The sequence below is a fragment of the Marmota monax genome, unplaced genomic scaffold (assembly GCF_021218885.2).
Source record: "Marmota monax isolate L192 unplaced genomic scaffold, Marmota_monax_Labrador192_F-V1.1 WCK01_AAM20220418_F8-fsc00912, whole genome shotgun sequence".
Taxonomy (NCBI): Eukaryota; Metazoa; Chordata; class Mammalia; order Rodentia; family Sciuridae; genus Marmota; species Marmota monax.
The window spans coordinates 2030-22087 of record NW_026692819.1 but is presented as its reverse complement, the minus strand read 5'-3'; the positions used below and the strand labels follow the sequence as shown (position 1 = coordinate 22087).

Here is a 20058-nt window from a genome sequence, read left to right as displayed (position 1 = left end):
TTTTTAAAAAAAGACTCTTCTGAATGAAACATTGAATAAGCCCCCAAATCTAACAGGTTAGAAGGAGTTTAAACACCAGGACTATAAGTTCCTGGCAAAGACATTCTTTGGATACAGTTGACCATTTTCACTCTTCTTTAACTCAGGGGAAATGAATGCAGGGAATCAGACGGCCTGGACTAAATACTGATAGATCTTGCACTTGGCGTGGGGATGAGATGGTCCAGACTTCTATTCCTTGCTTTCCACAGGTATAAGATGAGGAAAGTAGCAGCACAGGGAAAGTTTTCAAGGTCAGATTAAACAATACATTTAATAAGCATGAAATGTCACTTTTGTATTGTCCAAATTAAGTAAATGGTAGTGATTTTTGTTGTTGTTTTGTTATCGTTGTTGTTATAGCTAGTGCTAAGAAAATGCACTAAATGTTCTTGAAACCAGACATCACAGAGTCTGACATTCAAAGTTAGTCAGAAATTTCTAACTATTTATAAATATTTAATAAATTATTGAGCATAAATTAATTAATTATAATATAGATATTTAAGACATTTAACCTCAAAATGTCCTAAATATGAATTTCTGATGCTTTTCAGAATTAATTGCTGTCAGAGCATTATGTTTTGATAATATATCATGGAATTGATTGGTATATAAACAGTATATAAACATTGGTATATAAACATTGGTATATAAACATGTGATTAGCAAATAAAAATAAACAAAAAGACCAAATTAAATTAAATATTTGCATTGATTATTGCTGGATTGCAAAATATACTGAAAAAAATTAGAACTTTTACTTTTTTATATTTTATAAATTGTTATGGAAAACATGAATTTTTATATTTGTTTTAACAAAAAAGTCTGCAATGAAATGTTTTATTATTTTTAATATACATGAGCTACATGTTTTGTAAATGGGGGCATGGCTTTGGGGTTTACATTTTGTCCCTGGTAAGCTCACTAGCGTTCGCTTCCCCCCCATCCCCGCTCTTGCTCCCTCTCTCTTTCTGTCTGCTGATTTCCTCCTTCTCTGATTTTCTTCTCCACATCTTTACATCTTGCTGTTCTGCCTCACAATTTGGCCCAGGGCATTGGCCACATATGCGTTGAAACCTCTGAATCCATGAGCCCCAAAATAAACTTCCCCTACTGTAAAATTGTTCTTGTCAGGTCTCTTGGTCACAGTGGTGAAAAAGCTATTCACAGCTCTTTCATTAGGGCAGTAATCCTACTCAGGAGGATTCCATCCTCATGAACATCCCAAAGGCCCCAACTCCAAATCCTTCCACATTGAGAGTTAGGTTTCAACATATGAATTAGAAGGAGAAAGAAAATTTCTATATAATGTTATTCTATAGCAGCAAAGCAAGATGCCTTGTCTTGCCCTACAATGGATGAGACATCAACTTTGAAAACACAGTCTTTAAAGGGTGGTTTGACAGCTGGGATCCAGAGTCCTCTGGTTGGAATCATTATTCATATGTCAGGTATTGGTCTAGGATGATTTTTAATTTGTTTCATCACTGATTGCCTCCTGTGGATTCCACATGTGCCTTGGTTCCTCACAGCACAATAGCATCAGAGTAGCTGGACTTCTTACATGGTAGGTAAGGGGGTCCAAGTGTAAATATTCCAAGACACAAGGCAGAAGTGGCATCACTTTTATTATCCAGCTTCAGAAATCACACATCATCCTATCCGTCTTGCTCTATGGGTTGAAATGATCAAAGCCCAAATGGATTTAAACAAATTAGGGGAAGTAGGGTTCACTTTTTGATGGAGAAGAAGCAAGATGATATTGTAGAACAGTATGCGGGTAAGAAAGACTTCTTACGGGTACCTTTAGAAAGTACAATCTTCCACAATCCCTTTGAAGTTAGGCATAGCTTTGTGACATTCTCTGATTAGAAAAATGTAAATAATGTAATTTAATTGATGATGATTGATTCCCCAACTCATTCCTTCATAGCAAATACAAAAGCAAATGTTAGTATGGTGAAGTCATAAGATCAAAGTTAAATGGAGCTTTGCATGGAGCACAGCTATGTTAATGGGTCATCTGAGCCCACAAGAGATTCTGTATGGTTAATAAATAATTGTTTTGTATTAAGCCACTAAAATTTTGATTTGCTTGCTCTTGCAGCAACATGCTACACTATCATATAACTATTGCCTGCTAATATAGTCCACTGCCCAAGTAATAGGAGAAAGAGTGTGAAATCTACACAGCCTCCACAGACAAGAACAGGATGATTATTTACAAAGACAAACATCCACTAGAGCAGAGTCAAGGATATATATATATTTTTTTTGATGAACCACTTTAAACAAACTTGCAGTAAGCATAACCCTTTGCCCTTAAATATGTTCTTCTCCAACTTTCTAAAGTCAAGTGTTCCTCAAAAATATTATTACACCCAAGAAATTTAATAGTGGTGCAATAAAATAAAGTCAACATTCAATTTCCTGTTTCAAAAGTCTTTTCTATTTGTTTTGTTTTTTCTTATGATCTGGGATCCAGCCATGGGCCATGACATTTTATTGTCATTTTTTGGGGGCCTTCTTCAGTTAAGAATAATACTATCCTCAACTTTTGTTTTGAAGATAAAACAAAAGCCATTAATATTTTTGAAGAGTCTGCGTCCATTGTCTGCAGAATGTGCCATTAATTGGGTTTGTGTGATTATTTCCTATAATTATACTCAAGCTATAAACATCTTTGGCAAGAATTCTACATAGTTTATACTAATAGAATGTTTACCTGCCACAAAACATTCCAGAGTGTTCTACTATGTTCTCTTCCCTAAAACACGGATGCCCTCATCTTAAGCCATAAGAGGGTCTTACATCAGGAGCAGAAAACTCATAAACTGACAGGAAACAAGATTTCTGATGACCTCTTAGATCAAAGTAGCCATATTGTTTTGAAATGCAGAGCTTCAGACAATAAAGTGAGACAAACATTTTTATCCTCTTTTTTTTTTATTTTTGGTGCAATATGGTACATGTAACCATAATATGTAGCGAGGGGTTTTAATAGTGATAGATGTGTTTGTGTGTTTGTATGTGTGTGTCCTGTGTGTATATGTGTGTGTGCTGGACACACACACACACACACATACACACACATGCTAGGCAAATGCTCTTATCACTGAACTACTTCCCCAGCCCTAATTTTCATCCTCTTTGAGCCACTGGTATTTCTATTACTTTTGGCCAAACCTAATAAAACAGATGATGTAAAGAAAACTAAGTGAGAGATCTAATATAAGAAAATCCCAAAGTTATAGGTACAGGAACATATAAATTAGCTCATTTTTAAACCAGTTTGAGTTTGAGGCTTATTATTGTAACAGTTGTTACATGTCTTAAAAACATCTTTTCTGATTCAGAATTTATCAAATGTAGGAAAGTGTGTAAGAACACGAAGAAACATATCAAAAATTAAATTGAAAGCTAATAATGTAAAGATGACACTTGTATAATAAGTGAAAAAAATCCAAGCAAGAAAAATTCAGGACCAGTTTTCAAGAAAATAACAATTATCAATCAGCTCATTAGTCAAAATATATTTATGTATCATCTATATTCTTAGTTCTATGAAAAATAACTGAAATACATGAGATTCTGTGTATAGCTAAAAATAAATTTATTATTAAACTATATCAAATTCCATAAGATAGGTAAAATGGCATTATTAATTTTTGTAGGTGTAGTAGGACATTGACAATGAGAGAAAAAAAAATTTTGAGAAAGGAAAAGAACATAAAAAAGATCAACCCAGAGATATTATGGGAGAGTTAAAAGAAACCAAGAGTCCTGGACACTGTCTCTGAAATATTCTTGACAGGTCATCCTATACTTTTGGTGATCTAAGGAACTAACTCTAAAATAACAGATTAATTAGTTATTTCCCATTGGAAAGTCAAGTATACTTGGAGACTCAGGTCCTCAGAGACCTTACGGAGACACCAAACCTACGATTATGTTTCTCACGAGGATCTGCTATGTAAAGAGAGGATAAAATAAGCAAGTTATCAAATGCTACCTGCCTTTAGCCTAGTTATTTCTCCAAACAGAGAAACACTATTCCAACAATATCCTGGAAAACACTGAACAACATGGAATAAACCAGAGATTCTCAACTGCAAAAGGATATCAGTGTGTGCACTTGTATTTCTAATATGCATTCTTAAATATGGTTATTTTGCACAGAATTTTGATTTATGTATCTATTTGTCTGTGTCTTTCCATGTTAATACTTCTATGTTAAATGAGTTTTGACTTTCATTGGTATCTGTAGTTTGCATTTGTATACAGTGTGTGTATTTGACTTTAAGTGAGTCTAGCATCTGAGGATGTTAGGTTATTCTCCTGTGCTTATATTTAGAAACACAATATGATAGTGTATGCATATGTAGAATTTATTTAAGTGGCCTGGGGATTTGTATATGTGGTATGATATAAAGGGATGAAGTTTGAGAGGCTGTAAGATGCAGAAATAAGCAACTGAGAAAGGTCTTGGTATCTCCTTCCAGAGCATTTTTTTTAAACTAGAAAGATCCTCTGGAAAACTGAACTACTCAACTGCCTTCAGGACCTTAAAAGAAATGATCTATCCAATCCCTTCTCTCCCCACTGAAAACCATGAAGTTCATCTCATGGTGAAATGATAGAAAAAGGCATCTGGTAACTGGAACAATAGCTGGAAAGGGGCAGGAAATAGAGAGGAAGAGGTGAACATTAGGCCAGAGAAAAGCCAAGTTGAGAGAAAAGAAAAACATGTGAAAAAAGGAAAAGAAATAGAAAAAGCGTCAGGAGGGAGACAAATAGGAAAGGAAATCCTCTTTACTTGGAATGGGTTTTTTCATGTCCTGAACACAGAACAAAGTCTGGCTTTGAGCAGAAAAATATCTGCTGGGAGGGAAAATTCCATCCCCAGCCCTGCAGCAAGGCTGGGAAATAGAGAAAAGGGTGTTAGAATGATCCAACACTTCACCCAGGAGAAACCAACCCAAATTCAATGCTTTATCTGAAGGTAGGCACCATCAGGAAGAGATCAAGAGAGCTGGCCTCAGAGAGACAAATATTTGCCCAGGGTTCCAAGAGTGGGCCAGGGTGGGGGCAGTTGGGCTGCCTCATTTCAAAGACACTGAAAGCCTAAAAGAAAGGGAGTTCCAGGGCTTTGATCCAATTCAGAGAGAGGTCATTTTTGACCTCCTCACTATTCTATACCGGTGGTGACTCTTCTTTGCCTTGTCTTTTTCTTCCCATCAAAAGGGATGTGAGCAGGATGAGCACGAACGCTTCCATGGTGGTAACTGAATTCGTTCTTGTAGGCTTCTCCCGCCTGGCCCCCGTCCAGGGCTTGCTCTTCTCTCTCTTTCTCATGGTCTACCTGCTCACCGTCACAGGCAACCTCCTCATTGTGGCGCTGGTATCAGCGGACCCTGCACTCCAGTCCCCCATGTACTTCTTCCTCCGAATCCTCTCGGCCTGGAGATTAGGGACACATCGGTCACGGTGCCTATGCTGCTTCACCACCTCCTCACTGGTCAGCGCCACATCCCCCGCCGGGGCTGTGCCCTCCAGATGTTCTTTTTCCTCTTTTTTGGTGCCACCGAGTGTTACCTCGTGGCGGTCATGGCCTATGACCTCTATGCAGTCATCTGCGAGCCCCTCCGCTACCCGCTGCTGCTGAGCCACCAGGTGTGTCTGCAGCTAGCAGGCTCAGCTTGTGCCTGTGGAGCCATGGTGGGTCTTGGCAACACCTCCTTCATCTTCTCCTTTCCCTTCTGTGGCCCCAAAGCCATCCCTCACTTCTTTTGTGAGATCCAGCCTGTCCTGCAGCTGGTGTTTGGAGACACTTCACTCAATGAATTACAGATTATCCTGGCTGCTGCCCTCATCATCCTCTGCCCCTTTGGCCTCATCTTGAGCTCCTATGGGCATATCCTGGCTACTATCTTATGGATTCCATCTGCAGCTGGCCACCACAAGGCCTTCTCCACTTGTTCCTCCCACCTGATCATGGTCTCCCTCTTCTATGGCACTGCCATCTTTCTATATTCGCCCAAAGGCCAGCTATGATCCAGCCACTGACCCTCTTCTGTCTCTCTTCTATCCTGTGATCACCCCTATCCTTAACCCCATCATCTATAACCTGAGGAACACTGATGTCAAAGCTGCCCTAAAGAGAACCATCCAGAAAATGGGGCCTGCAGAGGTTTGACAAGGACAGCGACAATGATGACTGCAGCCAGGACCCCTACTCAATCTCAAAACACAGAGGAGCAAAGGAAGTGGTAGAGCAAAGGAGGCATGGGTGTCACCTAGGGGAGGACCACCCTGTCAAGAAGACAGACTTAGCCTTGAAGAACTACTTGGAGTCAAGCCCCTGAAGACCCTCTGATACTCACATAATCTAAACAAACATGAAATTCAAGAGAGAAGATCAATTTTACAAGCAGAAAAATATGACAACTAAGAGAAAAGTTACAACCCCACCAGAATGCCAAGGTAATAAAATTTTCAGCAATGATCCTTAAAGTCATTTAACACTTTTATATTCTAGGGAAGGCATTTTTTTCATGGGAGTACTAGTGGCTAATATGATAGCAATATGTAATCATCCCTAATAAAATCTATCACCAGGTAAAAAAACAAATCTCTTAAAAAATTTTATTGGTGCATTATAATTATATATATATAATTATATATATAAATATATATATATATATTAGCAAACTCTCTTTTCACATATTTAGACATGTACACAGTGTGATTTTGTCTATTTCATTCATCAGTACTTTCAAATTGCCTCCTTTCCTCCCTTCCCAAGTCCCCTTCTGCTACTCTTTTGAGTTCTCATCTATCTTCATGAGATTCCACCAACCCCTTTCCTTTTTCTTTTCCTTTTTTCTCTCTAGCTTACACATCTGAGAGAAAGCCCTGAGACTGGCTTATTTCACTTAACATGACATCCTCAGATTCCATCCATTTTCTTTGCAGAAGACATAATTTTGTTCCTTATGACTGAGTAGAATTCCATTGTGACTATATACCAAATTTTCTTTCTCATTCACCCACTGACAAACACCTAGACTGGTTCCATACTTTGGTTATTGTGTACTTTGCTGCTATAAACATAGGTAAGCATGTATCACTATAGTATGCTGATTTTAATTGTTTTAGATAAATACTGTAGAGTGGTGTAGCTGGGTCATAGTCAATGTTCCCAGGCAAAAAGCAAATCTCCTAAGATGTGAAGAAGGGCCAGAAAAAATTCAATGAAGGTAAGTTCTTATGAAAATCAGCACGACACAGTGGTTAAGAGAATAGATTCTGATGTCAGATAGATTTGAATTCAATTTCTTCCAACAAGCAAATGATGCAATCTGTTTGAGCCTTAATCTCCTTATGCATAAAATTGAAATAACAATGGAGTCTATTTCTTTGTGGTTTGTGAGAATTTATAGACTTGTAAGCACCAAGCTTAGTATCTGGCACAAACTAGTATCTCAAAAACTGTCTCAACAATGAGTCAGACAGATCAGCACAAAGGATAACATCCAGCTCACATTTCATTCCTTTGCCTGGGAAAGAAGGGTATTCTTTGTGTCAGTGGCACTGGGACCAATGAGACCCAAAGGAAGGTACAGAAAGAAGCTCCATACAACAAGACTATAGGAAACTGCCACACAGCACAGAGGTAAGCTAGAAACAACCAGGATAATGAAGAGCAAATATAACAGCAATGAAATGCAGTAGTCAGCGACCCTCAGAACAAATAAATAATCTGAACTAGTTAATTTTAAAAAATGCCTTCAAACTTGGAATGGAACCACCATTTGACTGAGCTCTTCCACTCCTTGGTCTTACCCAAAGAACTTAAAATCAGCACACTATAGTGATGCAGATTGCATGAATGGTGTGACTCTACATCATGTACAACCAAAGAAATGAAAAGTTGTGCTCCATTTGTGTAAAAAGATAAAATTAAATTTTAAAAATGTAAAAAGTGAAAAAAATACCCTCAAGATGCAAGAATTCATTCATAATTTAAAGTATAACCCACATACTTTTCCGTATACCCAACACCTTTATTTTGTGCCATTGCTCTGTTTGACCCTGTGGTGAATACCAATTAAATACAGGGGGTGATTTTGCCCAGAAAGTGTTTTCTGATTGGAGAGAACATATTTATTCCTGTGAAAACTGTCAGAGAGCCACAAAAAGTAGAAATGCTGTACTCAAAACAAACATTAAAGAGAAGGGACATAAATGGTTACTCTTCCCTTCCAAGAGAGAAAACAGGGCGTTCTCCACACTTATTTTATCAGAGTAAAACCTCAACATTATTGCTTTTCAGTATTTATCAAAACTCCCATAGATAGAAATGGCATTTAGGAAGAGTTGCCTATAGGACTGCTAAAACAATAAGCTTTTCCTCTAATCACTGAAAATCTAATCTCCAGGCTGAAGCAGACCATGGGAGAGCTGTATATTTAAAATGCATCATTTTTGCCTCCTAATTATCTCCAAGTACCCACCCTTGGTAGAAATGTTCTTGCTCACAGGTGATTTGGCATTCTGCCACAGATTTCCATTGGTTGCCATTAGGAAAGCTTACAAGGAGCAACACTATGAAATTCTCAAGAGGAAAAGTTTATCCCACATCTCCACAGTAGAAATACCTGTACTTTTTTGGTCATATAAGCAATAACTTTTTTTCTTACTATTTTATGGAGGCATCATCAATATGTATAAATTGCACATACTTAAATGTAAATTTTGTGTTGACTGTGTGTGCACTATGAAACCATCAAGCAATTGTGAAAGAACGTACCAGCCTCCCCAAAGCTTTTCTCATGGCCTTACTTCCACCCTAACTGGCATTCCTCATTCCCAACAAACTTTGATCTGATTTTCATCACAATAGTCTGCATTTTCTAGAGTTTTATAAAGGAATCTTTCAGTATATATGTTACTGGAGACTGAAATGAGGACCTCACACATGTTAGACAAAGACTCTAATGCTGAACTACATCCTCAGCCCTTTCATTTTTTTTAAGAAGAAGAAAAATTTATTTTGGGTTCATGGTTTCAGAGGTTCAGTTAGCCCTTTCATTTTGAGACAGGGTCTTGCTAAATTGCTGAGGCTGGCCTTGAACTTGCTATCCTCCTGCTGCAGCCTCCTGAGTACCTGGGATTGTAGATGCATTCCACTGCACCCAGCACTCTGACTTCTTTCACTCAATATAATTTTTTTGAGATTCATCCATGATGTGGTGTACAGAGCTCATTTCTTTTCATTTCTAAGTGATATCTTGTTAGAATATTCCACAATTTGTCCATTCACCTGTTAATAGAAATTTAGATTGTTTCCAGTTTTTTTTATTCTTACATATAAACCTTCTATGACATTTGTGTACAAGTTCTGTATGCTTTCATTGCTCAAATGAATATACAGAAGTGGATGGCTGCAAGCATCCATCCAGGAGGTATATGCCTAACCTTTAAAAAGAAAATAATCACTTGTTCCTCTTTGTGTGACAGCTACTAAGTTTATACCAGAATTTGCAACTTGTGCCCCCAAAATGTGCAGAATTCCTCAAACTACACTTTGAACTACTTACCTGGTTTCTGGCTCCACATTATTTTGTCTATTCTTTTTTCTTTCTCTACTCTCCCTCATTCTTTTTTCTACATATTTATGTAAGTCACATTAAAGTCTTTCTGGGACATGGCTTAGATCCAGCAGGCAAAAGAAAAAGAAAATGTAGGGGTTATTGTTGAATGGAGCAAGCCCTGGGTTAAGACTAAAGACCTGGATTGCAAGCTCCATGGTTACTAAAATTTTATGTGCCCTAGAAGTAAATGCCATTCATTGCCTTCTGGTTTTCAGCAACATCATAAACAGAAGGGCTGAATTAAATGAGCTGTGTTGGGTTACAGCTCCACTGTTTTATGTTTACTTCCCCAAGAACCCTCTGCTTTTCATACCTGATTCTGTCACTGAGAACCAAAAAGAAGATTGTGATGAATGCTCTTCTACTACCCATACCAAGAGGTCTTGAGCTAAATTAATCCTAATATGTATATTCACTTGGTGCTTATGGCAAACTGCATTAGCAAGTTTCTAAATTCATAACTCTGACCCCAGCTCTAAAAGTGAAGCAGACAAGTTTCTGTTTCTTTTGTTTACAGAGATTTCAGTAAAGAGTCGATGTGTACATGCTCATCTGTAAAGACAAAGACACAGAGAGGAACCACTTATTAGAGGGATCTTTGGGTGACCAAGGTCCAACTCCCCACCAAAGTTGAGAGGGATCAAATAACACCTGTTCCAAATATACAGTGTGCTTTTTTCACCATCTCTCTGGTAAATGTTCATCATATTTATGAGCTACATTGAGCAGCCAGCATCTAATCTAGAAAATGCAGTATCTCAGATAGGTCCATCAGCTCAGGGCCTATATAATTTTTTGAGATTCATCCATGCTGTGGTGTATAACAGCTAATTCCTTTTCATTTCTAAGTGATATCTTGTTGGAATATACCACAATTTGTTCTTTCACCTATTAATGGACAATAGGTAAAAGCGGGAAAAGGGCTTATCAGCAGAATTGTGTTAGAATGCAGTCTCCTAAGGATATGGTGGATTTGTAAATCAGGCACATGTACCAGAAACATTAACATAGCAGCCTGACTAGGTTCCTAAATTCCACTTGTAAAAACTCTAAAAGCTCCTCTCTTTGCATCATTTTTTGTTATATTGCTTGATTTTTACTTTAGGAACTTATGAAAAGGTGTGTTAACTTAACCATTTATCATTTACAGCTCAGTGGGAGAGGTCTAGAGACAAAGCATCACAAGACCTGGACCCCAGACTGGCAGGGGGGAATGGTGAGATACATGCCAAAGTCAAAAGAGTCTCAAAAGATGTGAAGGTAGTTAAGTCTGACTCTTCCCTGCCCCTGTAAACAATATAACTCCTTGGGAGGAGGTGGGACCTCATCTCTTCTTATGATTTCCTAAGCCTCTGAATTTTCCCTGGGAAATTTTATAGATTAGACTATTTTATAGATCACCACCTATGGTTAGGGAGCATGTTAGATACACCACTCTAGCTCTCCAAAACAGTTTGCATATTACAACACTATGATCATCTAGAATGGGGTGGGAACGATGGTGGTGGAGCTTGGTCTCAACTATTAACCTGTCATTATACTCTGCCTGTGGTCAACAAAAGTGATCCCTGACCAGGAGCAACAGCATCACCAGGTACTTAGAGATGCTCCTCGGGTGCTACCTCAGACCTGCTGAATCAGAAATTCTGTGGGTAAGATCCACTTTAAAAAAATCTCAAAACTGCCTTAGGCCTTACTTCCAGGAAACATTGCCACAATGCTTGCCAGTACTATACAGCATGCAGTTTTTCAGTTTGGCCACATGGTGGCACCAAAACTACAATAATCCTGACATTTAGCAGTAAGGAGCAGTGTTATTAGTGTGTTAGGGCCTCAGACCAGAAATTGGTTTCTCAAAGTTCAGAAATAGAAAGCCAACCTAAAAGTTAATAAACAATAGCTTTACACCCACCCCAAGACAGCACAGGAAAGTGTGACTGGTCCGAACAACTAATGGCCTCCTGCAATGACAAGCTTAATTAAGGACTTTCTACTTCCAGTGGCAAAACAGCTCTGGCCCCACCCTCCAGGAGGTGGAGCCAGTGAAATATGGGAATACCTTCTCTCCTAGAAAGTCCAATTCTCCAGGGGAGAGACTGAGAGAAAGATGATGTTTCCACCTGCACTTTATCACTCCTGAGAACCTCCTCATGAGAAACGTCAAGTGCAGAAAGGAAGCTAAGGACATTACATCCCCCACCACCATCACCCTTCCTTGTTTGACTTCTATCTTGAGCCCCCAAGAAAGATAAGAAATGCATTTTGCTTTGCTTTATTTTTATTTCTAAACACCCAGACCCCCTACCATCTCCCAGTAGAAAATCTGAACAGGTAGTTCTTCAGTGAGGGAAGGGCAGAGTGCAAATATAATGAATATTCCATCCCCTAGATGCCTTAAGTTCAGAATGCCCCAACTTCATAAGTGAAAGTTGAAGGTTTAGGAAGAGAGAAGAGAGAGCAAAGTGATAAACTGATGCAAATGAGAATCCCTGAGCTGCAACAGGTCAGAGGTCATTTTGGAGGTGAGAACATAAAGGGCAAAATGGGGACCATGATGTTCAATTTTAACATAACTCATGAAATAGACCAAAGGCTCCAATAAGCCAATATGGAGTAGGAGATATAAACTCTAAAGAGGGTAAGATGAATTTTGGGTAATGAGAAAACTATAAAATAGGAGGCTTTTCCCCAGACCCATACTACTTGCTATACTTTTGCTCCATATCTTCATCTCCTTCTTCCCTGGAGAACCAATTCTTCTGGGAGCAAAGGGAGAGACCCTGGAGAGACAAGAAGAGAAAAGGGCTGAGCGCCAGAAACACCAGTTAGTCAGCTTCCATCCCTGGAAAGGTATCTATAGAAAACCGACTTGAGCTCCCCTACTGCACTCCCATTCTACTGGGATCGTGTCTTCTCTTGACCAGTACCGAAGAGGAAAGGTGAAGCCCAGGAGGAGTGGAGTCTGGAGAGGGTCGCTCCTATGCAGCCCCAGCTGAGGGCCAGGCCAGCCCTCCAGGTGTCATCCCAGGATGCAGCTTCCTTTGCAAGATGATGCTTTTCTTCTGACTGAAGCTCGCGCTGCACACTGTGCAACCCATATGGCTTCTCACCAGTATGGAGCTTGTGGTGCCAAAGGACTTTGGAACCGCTGCTTAAGTCCTCATAGCAGCAACCCTAGTAGTAGAGGCGCTCGCCTGTGTGCTTCCTCTCTGGACCATGAGGTGCCATTGATGGTTGAAGTTTCCCCGGCGAACCCAGCATTTGTAAGGCCCTTCCCTGGTGTGAATGCCAGTGATTGACCAGAGTGTGTCTGAGAGGAAAAGTACTTGCCGCACTGCACTCGTTGAACCAGTAGGGGCCACTCCCCATGTGTACCCTCAGGTGCGTGAGTACACACAGTGGGTGCAGCGGAACTGCCTGGCCATTCACGGATGTGGACATGCTGGTGCCTGGCAAGGTCAACATTGTGGCTGAAGCTACAGTTACACTGCGGGTCCAGGAAGGGTCGCTCACGTGCGTGAGTTGGTGGTGCGTCTGGTCCGGATTCCAACTCTTATGCTGATGGCACTGCGCACATTGGAAGGGCTTCCCTGCACTGTGACATCACCTGTGGCAGATGATGTTGGGTGGCAGTTGATGGTGGAGTGGTAGTTGAAGGTCTTGCCGCTCAGATGGCTCTGGTAAGGATTGAGTGGGTCTGGGGGGGAAGGGGTTGCCTGGGACAGTTGGTGGCCACACAAGGAATCAGCTCCTTACCCTCTGAGGCGTTTTAGCACGCCTTATCCGGATGCTTCTGGGAGGTCTCAAGCCCCATGGACATGGCTGTAGAAAGGTCCCTAGCCTCCCTTGGCAGGGTTGAGATTACAGTTATGTCATCTGCTGGGGGAAAGCAGAAGACAGAGTTAGAGATGGGTGAGAAGGGCCTGGAGTGCATATCAGATTTGTGCCCTAATGTCTTGGCTACCATCAACCCATTGGTAAGTTATTCAGTATTTTTAGCCTTTTCCCTTATCTATAAAAGAAAAGAAAAAAGGACATACTAGGTCTGTTAGGATGACTAAGTAGCTGCTTAACAAATATTTGCTGAATGGAATGCCTGAAAAGTAGAAGGATACACACATTCAAGATTTCTACAATTACTTCAAATTCAATGATCTGGCTTCTCACCAGAAACACATACAATTCAAAAACAAAATAAATTGAGGTTATTCCCCACTTGGATTCAGTAGATTTACGTGCCTAAGTCAATCTTTTTCATAATTATTTTCAGGGGTGGGGGTAACAAGGACTCCAGAATGGCTGAGTGAAGCACTTAACAAATACTTCTACCAAAGCTGTAAAGATTTGTCAAGAACAACTATGCAAGGACCCTGGAAATTGTCCAGAGGCATCCCACGAATTAGGAAGCATTCATTCCAGAACACTTCTAGAACCTCAGCAAGAACAGTTAAATGCTCCAGCATTTTAACCTGAAGTTCCTCCCATTGTCCATCTATCCAACTCTCTGTCCCCAAAGTTGTGCCAGGAAAGGACCGGCCATGAAGATCAGCAATAAAAGGGCTGACTTTAATTGGAACAGAAAGAAAATTCAAGCCCAAGGAATTGTCAAAAACAATAGCATCCCTGCAGTTCGGGAGGCTGAGACAGGAGGATTGCTAGTTCAAAGCCAGCTGCAGCAATTTAGTGAGGCCCTAGTCAACTCAGTGAGACCTTGTCTGTAAATAAAACACAAAATAGGGCTGGGAGTATGGTTTAGTGGTTGAGAGCCTCTGAGTTCAATCCCCAGTATCCTCTGCCCCCCCAAAAAACAAAACAAAACAAAACAAAACAAAACAAACAACAACAAAAAAACTATAGCTATCTCTGTATTGATTAATCAGGAAAGTCCTGCACGTCCGCTAGTCAGAAATCAAAACACTGAAGAGCAACAAACCTTCAGTCTAAGCAGATGTAATAGGAGGATGTAGAGAATAAGGTATCCATTGTAGGTCTGGATAAGATTCCACATATCCTTCATGATCTAAAAAGCTGTACTCCTGTGAAAGGCTATATACACTACCCAGCTACTCAACTCAGGCTGAATATGAGTTCTAACACATACAGAAAGTAAGAGCCTAGACAAACTTGAAAAATGATGGAACTTTGAATGCATTCTCTATGTCACACCGATCCATCAATAAAGGGTAGAAGACTCACTAGCTCAAGATGTTTAAGCACAGCCTCTAACTAATAAACTGTTTTGACCCATGAATAACCTCTAATAAGGTTAAAAATGAAAACAAAAATTTAAAAATTCTGTGGCCAATACTGAAGGTTAAAGAGACCCCACAAAATTAGTCCAGGCAAGTTTCTGAACAAATAAACAAGCAGCAGCACCAGACATTGTTGGAGGGAATCAGAATTCAGATTTGCTACTTTATCTAAAATGTCTAGTAAATAACAAAAAATTATGAGAAAGGCAAACAAGTAAAAAAGTGTGACCCATATTAAGAAAATAACAATAGAAAATGCCTCTAAGGATGCCCAAATTATAGCTATAAAAGTCAAAGACTTCAAAAAATATAAATATATTTTAAAAAGTAAAGGTAGAAGAATTAAAATATGATGACAAAGACTTCTCAGAAACTATAAACAAGGAAATAAATCACCACAAAAGAAGTAAATGGAAATTCTGGAATTGAAAAATATAGTGCAATGAAAAATTCACTAGAAGATCCCTACAACAAAGATAAAAGAAAGAATAAGCATATCTTAAGACAGATCAATATAAATTATCCAACTGGCACAGTAAGGAAATGAAAAATGAACAAGGCCTCAAAAATAAAGGTGGGACACCATCAAGCATACAACAAACCTAACAGGAAGATTAGCAAAAGAGAAAGAGAAACATTTGAAGAATAATGACTACAAATGCAAATGTTTGATGAAAAATAATGAATTTATGCATCCAAGAAGCTCAGTGAACTCCACTAAGATAAGCACAAATGAAACCCAGATCTAGTAGTATGTACACCAGTAATCCCAGCAACTTGGGAGGCTGAAACAGGAGGACTTCAGTTCCAGATCTGCCTGAGCAATTCAGTGAAACTTTGTCTCAAAATAAAAAATAAAAAGCATTTGGGGATGTAGCTCACTGGTAGAACACGCTTTGTGTCCAATTTCCAGTACTGAAAACATAAAAAGTGAATTCATCAGGATTAAAAATTATAGATACATAAAACATACACAAACATAACTAGAGTCTCCCAAAATACATGAAGAAAAACTTGATAAAATAGAGGGGAAACAATTCAACAACGTTTGGCAAGTAAAAACATCCCCCTATCAATACTGGATAAAACAGGGCTGTGGTTGTGGCTCAGGGGTAGAATGTTTGCATGAGGCACTGGGTTTGATCCTCAGCATCACATAAAATAAAGATATTGTGTCCACTTATATCTTAAATTTTTTTTTAAATACTGGATAAAACAATAAGATGAAAAAACAACCAGGATTTATAACAGCACTTGACCTCACTGACAAAAAATCACTCTATAAAAGAGCAATATATATATATATATATATTTTTTCAAGGGCACTTAGAGCTATAACTAAAACTTTTCTAGAAAACATAAGAGGAAATATTTCAGGACTGTTTGGGCAACTATTTCTCAGATTTGACACTAAAAGCAAGAAATGAAAAAAAGAAATTGATAAGTTTGATCTTCATTCAATTTAAAACCTTTCCCCAAAACATTGAAAAAATGACAAGGTAAGCTACAGACTGGAGTAAATGTCTACAAATTATATGTTGGATAGTTTTTATTCAAAATATGAAGAACCTCTTGCAACTTACTAACAAATGACCATATTATAAAATGGGCCAAAGATTTGAATAGACACTTCCTTAAAGAAAATATGCAAATGGCTAAAAAGCACACAGAAAAATGCTCAGCATTATTAGTCACTAGGAAAATGAAAACTAAAACCACAATGAGAAATTAAAGATTTCTAAATAAAAGTAAAGCCATCAAGCCACTTAACACGTGCTGGCAAGGATGTGGAGAAACTGAATCCTCACACATTCCTGGAAAAAAATATAAAATGATGCAGCTACTTTGGAAACAGTTTGGCAGTATCTTAAAAGGTATTACTCTACTTTTTAAGAAGTGCCAAGAAAAGACAAATTCATACAAACAGACAGTAAAATAGTAACTGCCTGAGGCCTTGGGTAAGAAATGAAGAGTAAATGCAAATGATCAAAATATCTTTTGAGCATGATGAAAACATTTTAATATTAGATTGTTCTGATGATTTGCAACTCCTTTAAGTTTACTAAAAATCACTGAATTGTTTACTTGAAATGGGTGAGTTTCATGATATATAGGTTATATACTGCAACAAAATTATTTGTTATAGTTTAAATATGAGGTGTCCCTCAAAAGCTCCTGTTAATGCAGGAATATTTGATGGTGAAATGATTCAATTATGAGAGCTCCTAGTTTGAATGAACTGACTCGGTGGTATCTGGAGCCAAGGTGTATATAGCTAGAGGAGGTGGGTCCCTGGAAGAGTGCTCTGGAGGGTAAATCTTCCCTATTGCACCTGCACCTTGCCACCCCCCCCACACACACACACACAGCCTGCTTACAGACCACACCATGAGCTGAGCAGCTTTCCTCCTCTGGGCATATGCTGCCTGTCCTTGGGCTCAGAGCAGTGAGTTTAAATAAAATTTTCCTCCTCTAAGTTGTTCTTGTAGGTGTTTTGATCACATTAACAAAAAGCTAACTAAAACACTATTTTTAAAAATTATTTCTAAGGTCCATTTTTCTTCTAACATTTCATGACTTCAGGCAGTAAAATGTATTTACAGGATACAAGTTGTCTAGATGGTGTTTTTTTGATGGTAGATTGGCCTGCAATATGGAATGGTAAGGAGATGTCAGCTAATGATTCAAACACATATAATCCAGGAATTGATGCATGCACACATAAACATTAAAAACTGATGCAATTTTTCCAGATCATCACAGTTAAAAGCAGTGATGAAGTATCTAAAGCCAGAACTTGATGCAGATTGTTTGCTCTCATACAAAGTAGGAGATAAATTCAGTTCGAACTTGGAAGAAAGATTTTTCATGGCACACTCTTTCCTACAAGTTGCACCACAGTCAGCTGTAGCTCATGTTTAATAAGGGCAGAAATAATACAGCTTCAAAGATGAAAGCTCAGCTTCTAGAGTCAGACTCTCAACTTTATCACTAACTAGTTCTGTGATCTCCAGAAAGAATTGTATCTCTTTTACACCTCCTTGTCCTACCTGAAAAATAGGATTAAGATGATAATATCTAACTCATAAACTTACAAAATAGTTCCAAATTTATGAATTAATATGCTTAAGAACAATTCTTCATAGATAGGAAATACTATACAATCTTGGCTGTTACTTTGATTCTAAACCATGTTGAGATATGACATGCTGATAAGATATCCTGAAAAAGGCCTTGGGCCAATTTGATGTTTCCTTTAAAAGCATGATGGGTTTTGAATTCTTCTAAACCTATGAGCTCTTGGAGTCCCAAACAAAAATGAGGCAGAAACATATAACTATACACAGTTATACGTATAACTATAACATGCATAAATAATGACCAAATGAACAGATCTCTTTCATAGGCAAGCAGGCAATGTCTGTGATATGAGTAACTTTTGACTGTTTCAAAATAAGGTAGCATCTAGTGTATGACCTCCTCTTCCTTAGCATGAGGCACAGACACATGATGAAAGGATTCATGCACACACAAGTACCTTATAGAAGGATAATCTACATATTTACCATTCATTCATTAGGATCTCAGTTGTGTGTAGCAAATGAACCTGCCATGCTACTGCCAGGGACCAATGGGAGGCCAATAAGTGCCCAAAATACCAAGGAAACCTACTGCTATCCAGAAGCCACATCACCACATGACCTGCCAATGACAACACCAGATTATTCTGGTTCCATTGTCTCACAATAGAAGGGACTTTTCCCCAAATTTCTGCCAACTCTTATTAAATGAACTCATGTGGGCTTTAAAACACCAAGGTGTCAAAAAATGCTGAGTTTAGAATATAATGATTATATACACTTTTTTAAAAAACTGGTCTTACTAGACACTGAATTTAAAGAGCCTCAGAAGTTTACTGAGGTTCCAGTCCTCCTCCTGTCATTCTCAAATTCTCATTTTTAAAGACATTTTTGGCTGCATAAAAAAGATGCTATTGCTAGACATATGTTGATTTTAAAAGTCTGAGGATCACAAAATATAAAGACAAGTTGTATTTGGTTAAGTGGGATTATGGGTGTTTTAATTAAATTTTTTCCTTTTTTATTTTGCAAGTTTTCTACAACGAATAAAAGTCACATTTGTAATCAGAAAAAGAATTTAAGTTGATAGAGCTCAGTGGTATAGAATTAAAGTAAGAACCAACATTTTATAGTATTTACTATCTGTGAGCTCAGTGGTAGATCCCTTGTCTAGTAAGTAGGAGGACCATGGATTCAGTTTGGTTTTGTTCTTTTGCTCAATGTGAAAAGGCCACTGATCACAGGCTTGGGTGCTGTGGCAAGGTCAAGTTGTTCTAAAATTTTTTAAATGCTTTCTCTTCCCATCACAAATTGGTAACAAACAATTCACAGAGTAGCACTAGCCCACAGACCACACTTTAAAAAGCACTACTCTAGTCAGGAATGTAATGTATGCCTATAATCCCAGAGACTTGGGAGGCTGAAGTAGGAGCATTGCAAATTCAAGAACAGTCTGGGCAACTTGGTGAGGGCTTGTCTCAAAATAAAATATAAAAGAGCTGGGGATGTAGTTAAGTGGCAAAAGGTGTCTGGGTTCCACAATAATAAAGGCCTTGTAGCTTTTCACAGGTAAAATCTCCAATGCAATGTTTAAAAACTCCACAGTCAAAAAATAGAACTGATCAGAAAAACATTAACCTAGGTCTGTATGAGCTCAAAAAATAAAATAGAACTTCATGATGTGGGAAAAGGCAATAATAAAATAGATATTGAAAAAAGCAGCCTGGTTACCACCTGGGTTTGACTCTTCTTTGGATATCCCGTCCCTCTTCCTGTAACTTGCATGTGAGTCTGATGGTATTCCCACAAGTAAGCCCCAAGGTTTTTTACATTTGAAATAGGCCTTAAATAGTGTTCATTATTCATTAGCCTCCAGGTGTGGGAGAATCACTGTCCCAGATGTGAGAATATCAGCTGTTATGGATTTGAGCCAAGTCATCTTCTTTTTGGTCTGTGGAAATCGCTTTAGTTAGTCTTTCTGGAATCCAAATCAGCTGCTGATCTCCCTGTGGAAACACACAAACAGAT

At 38.6% G+C, this 20058-nt stretch overlaps 1 pseudogene; it reads left to right on the top strand.

Moving 5' to 3' along the window:
- The first annotated feature begins 5299 nt into the window (after nucleotides 1-5299).
- On the top strand, nucleotides 5300-6238 carry LOC124095361 (olfactory receptor 10C1-like; annotated as a pseudogene).
- The last annotated feature ends 13820 nt before the right edge of the window (nucleotides 6239-20058 follow it).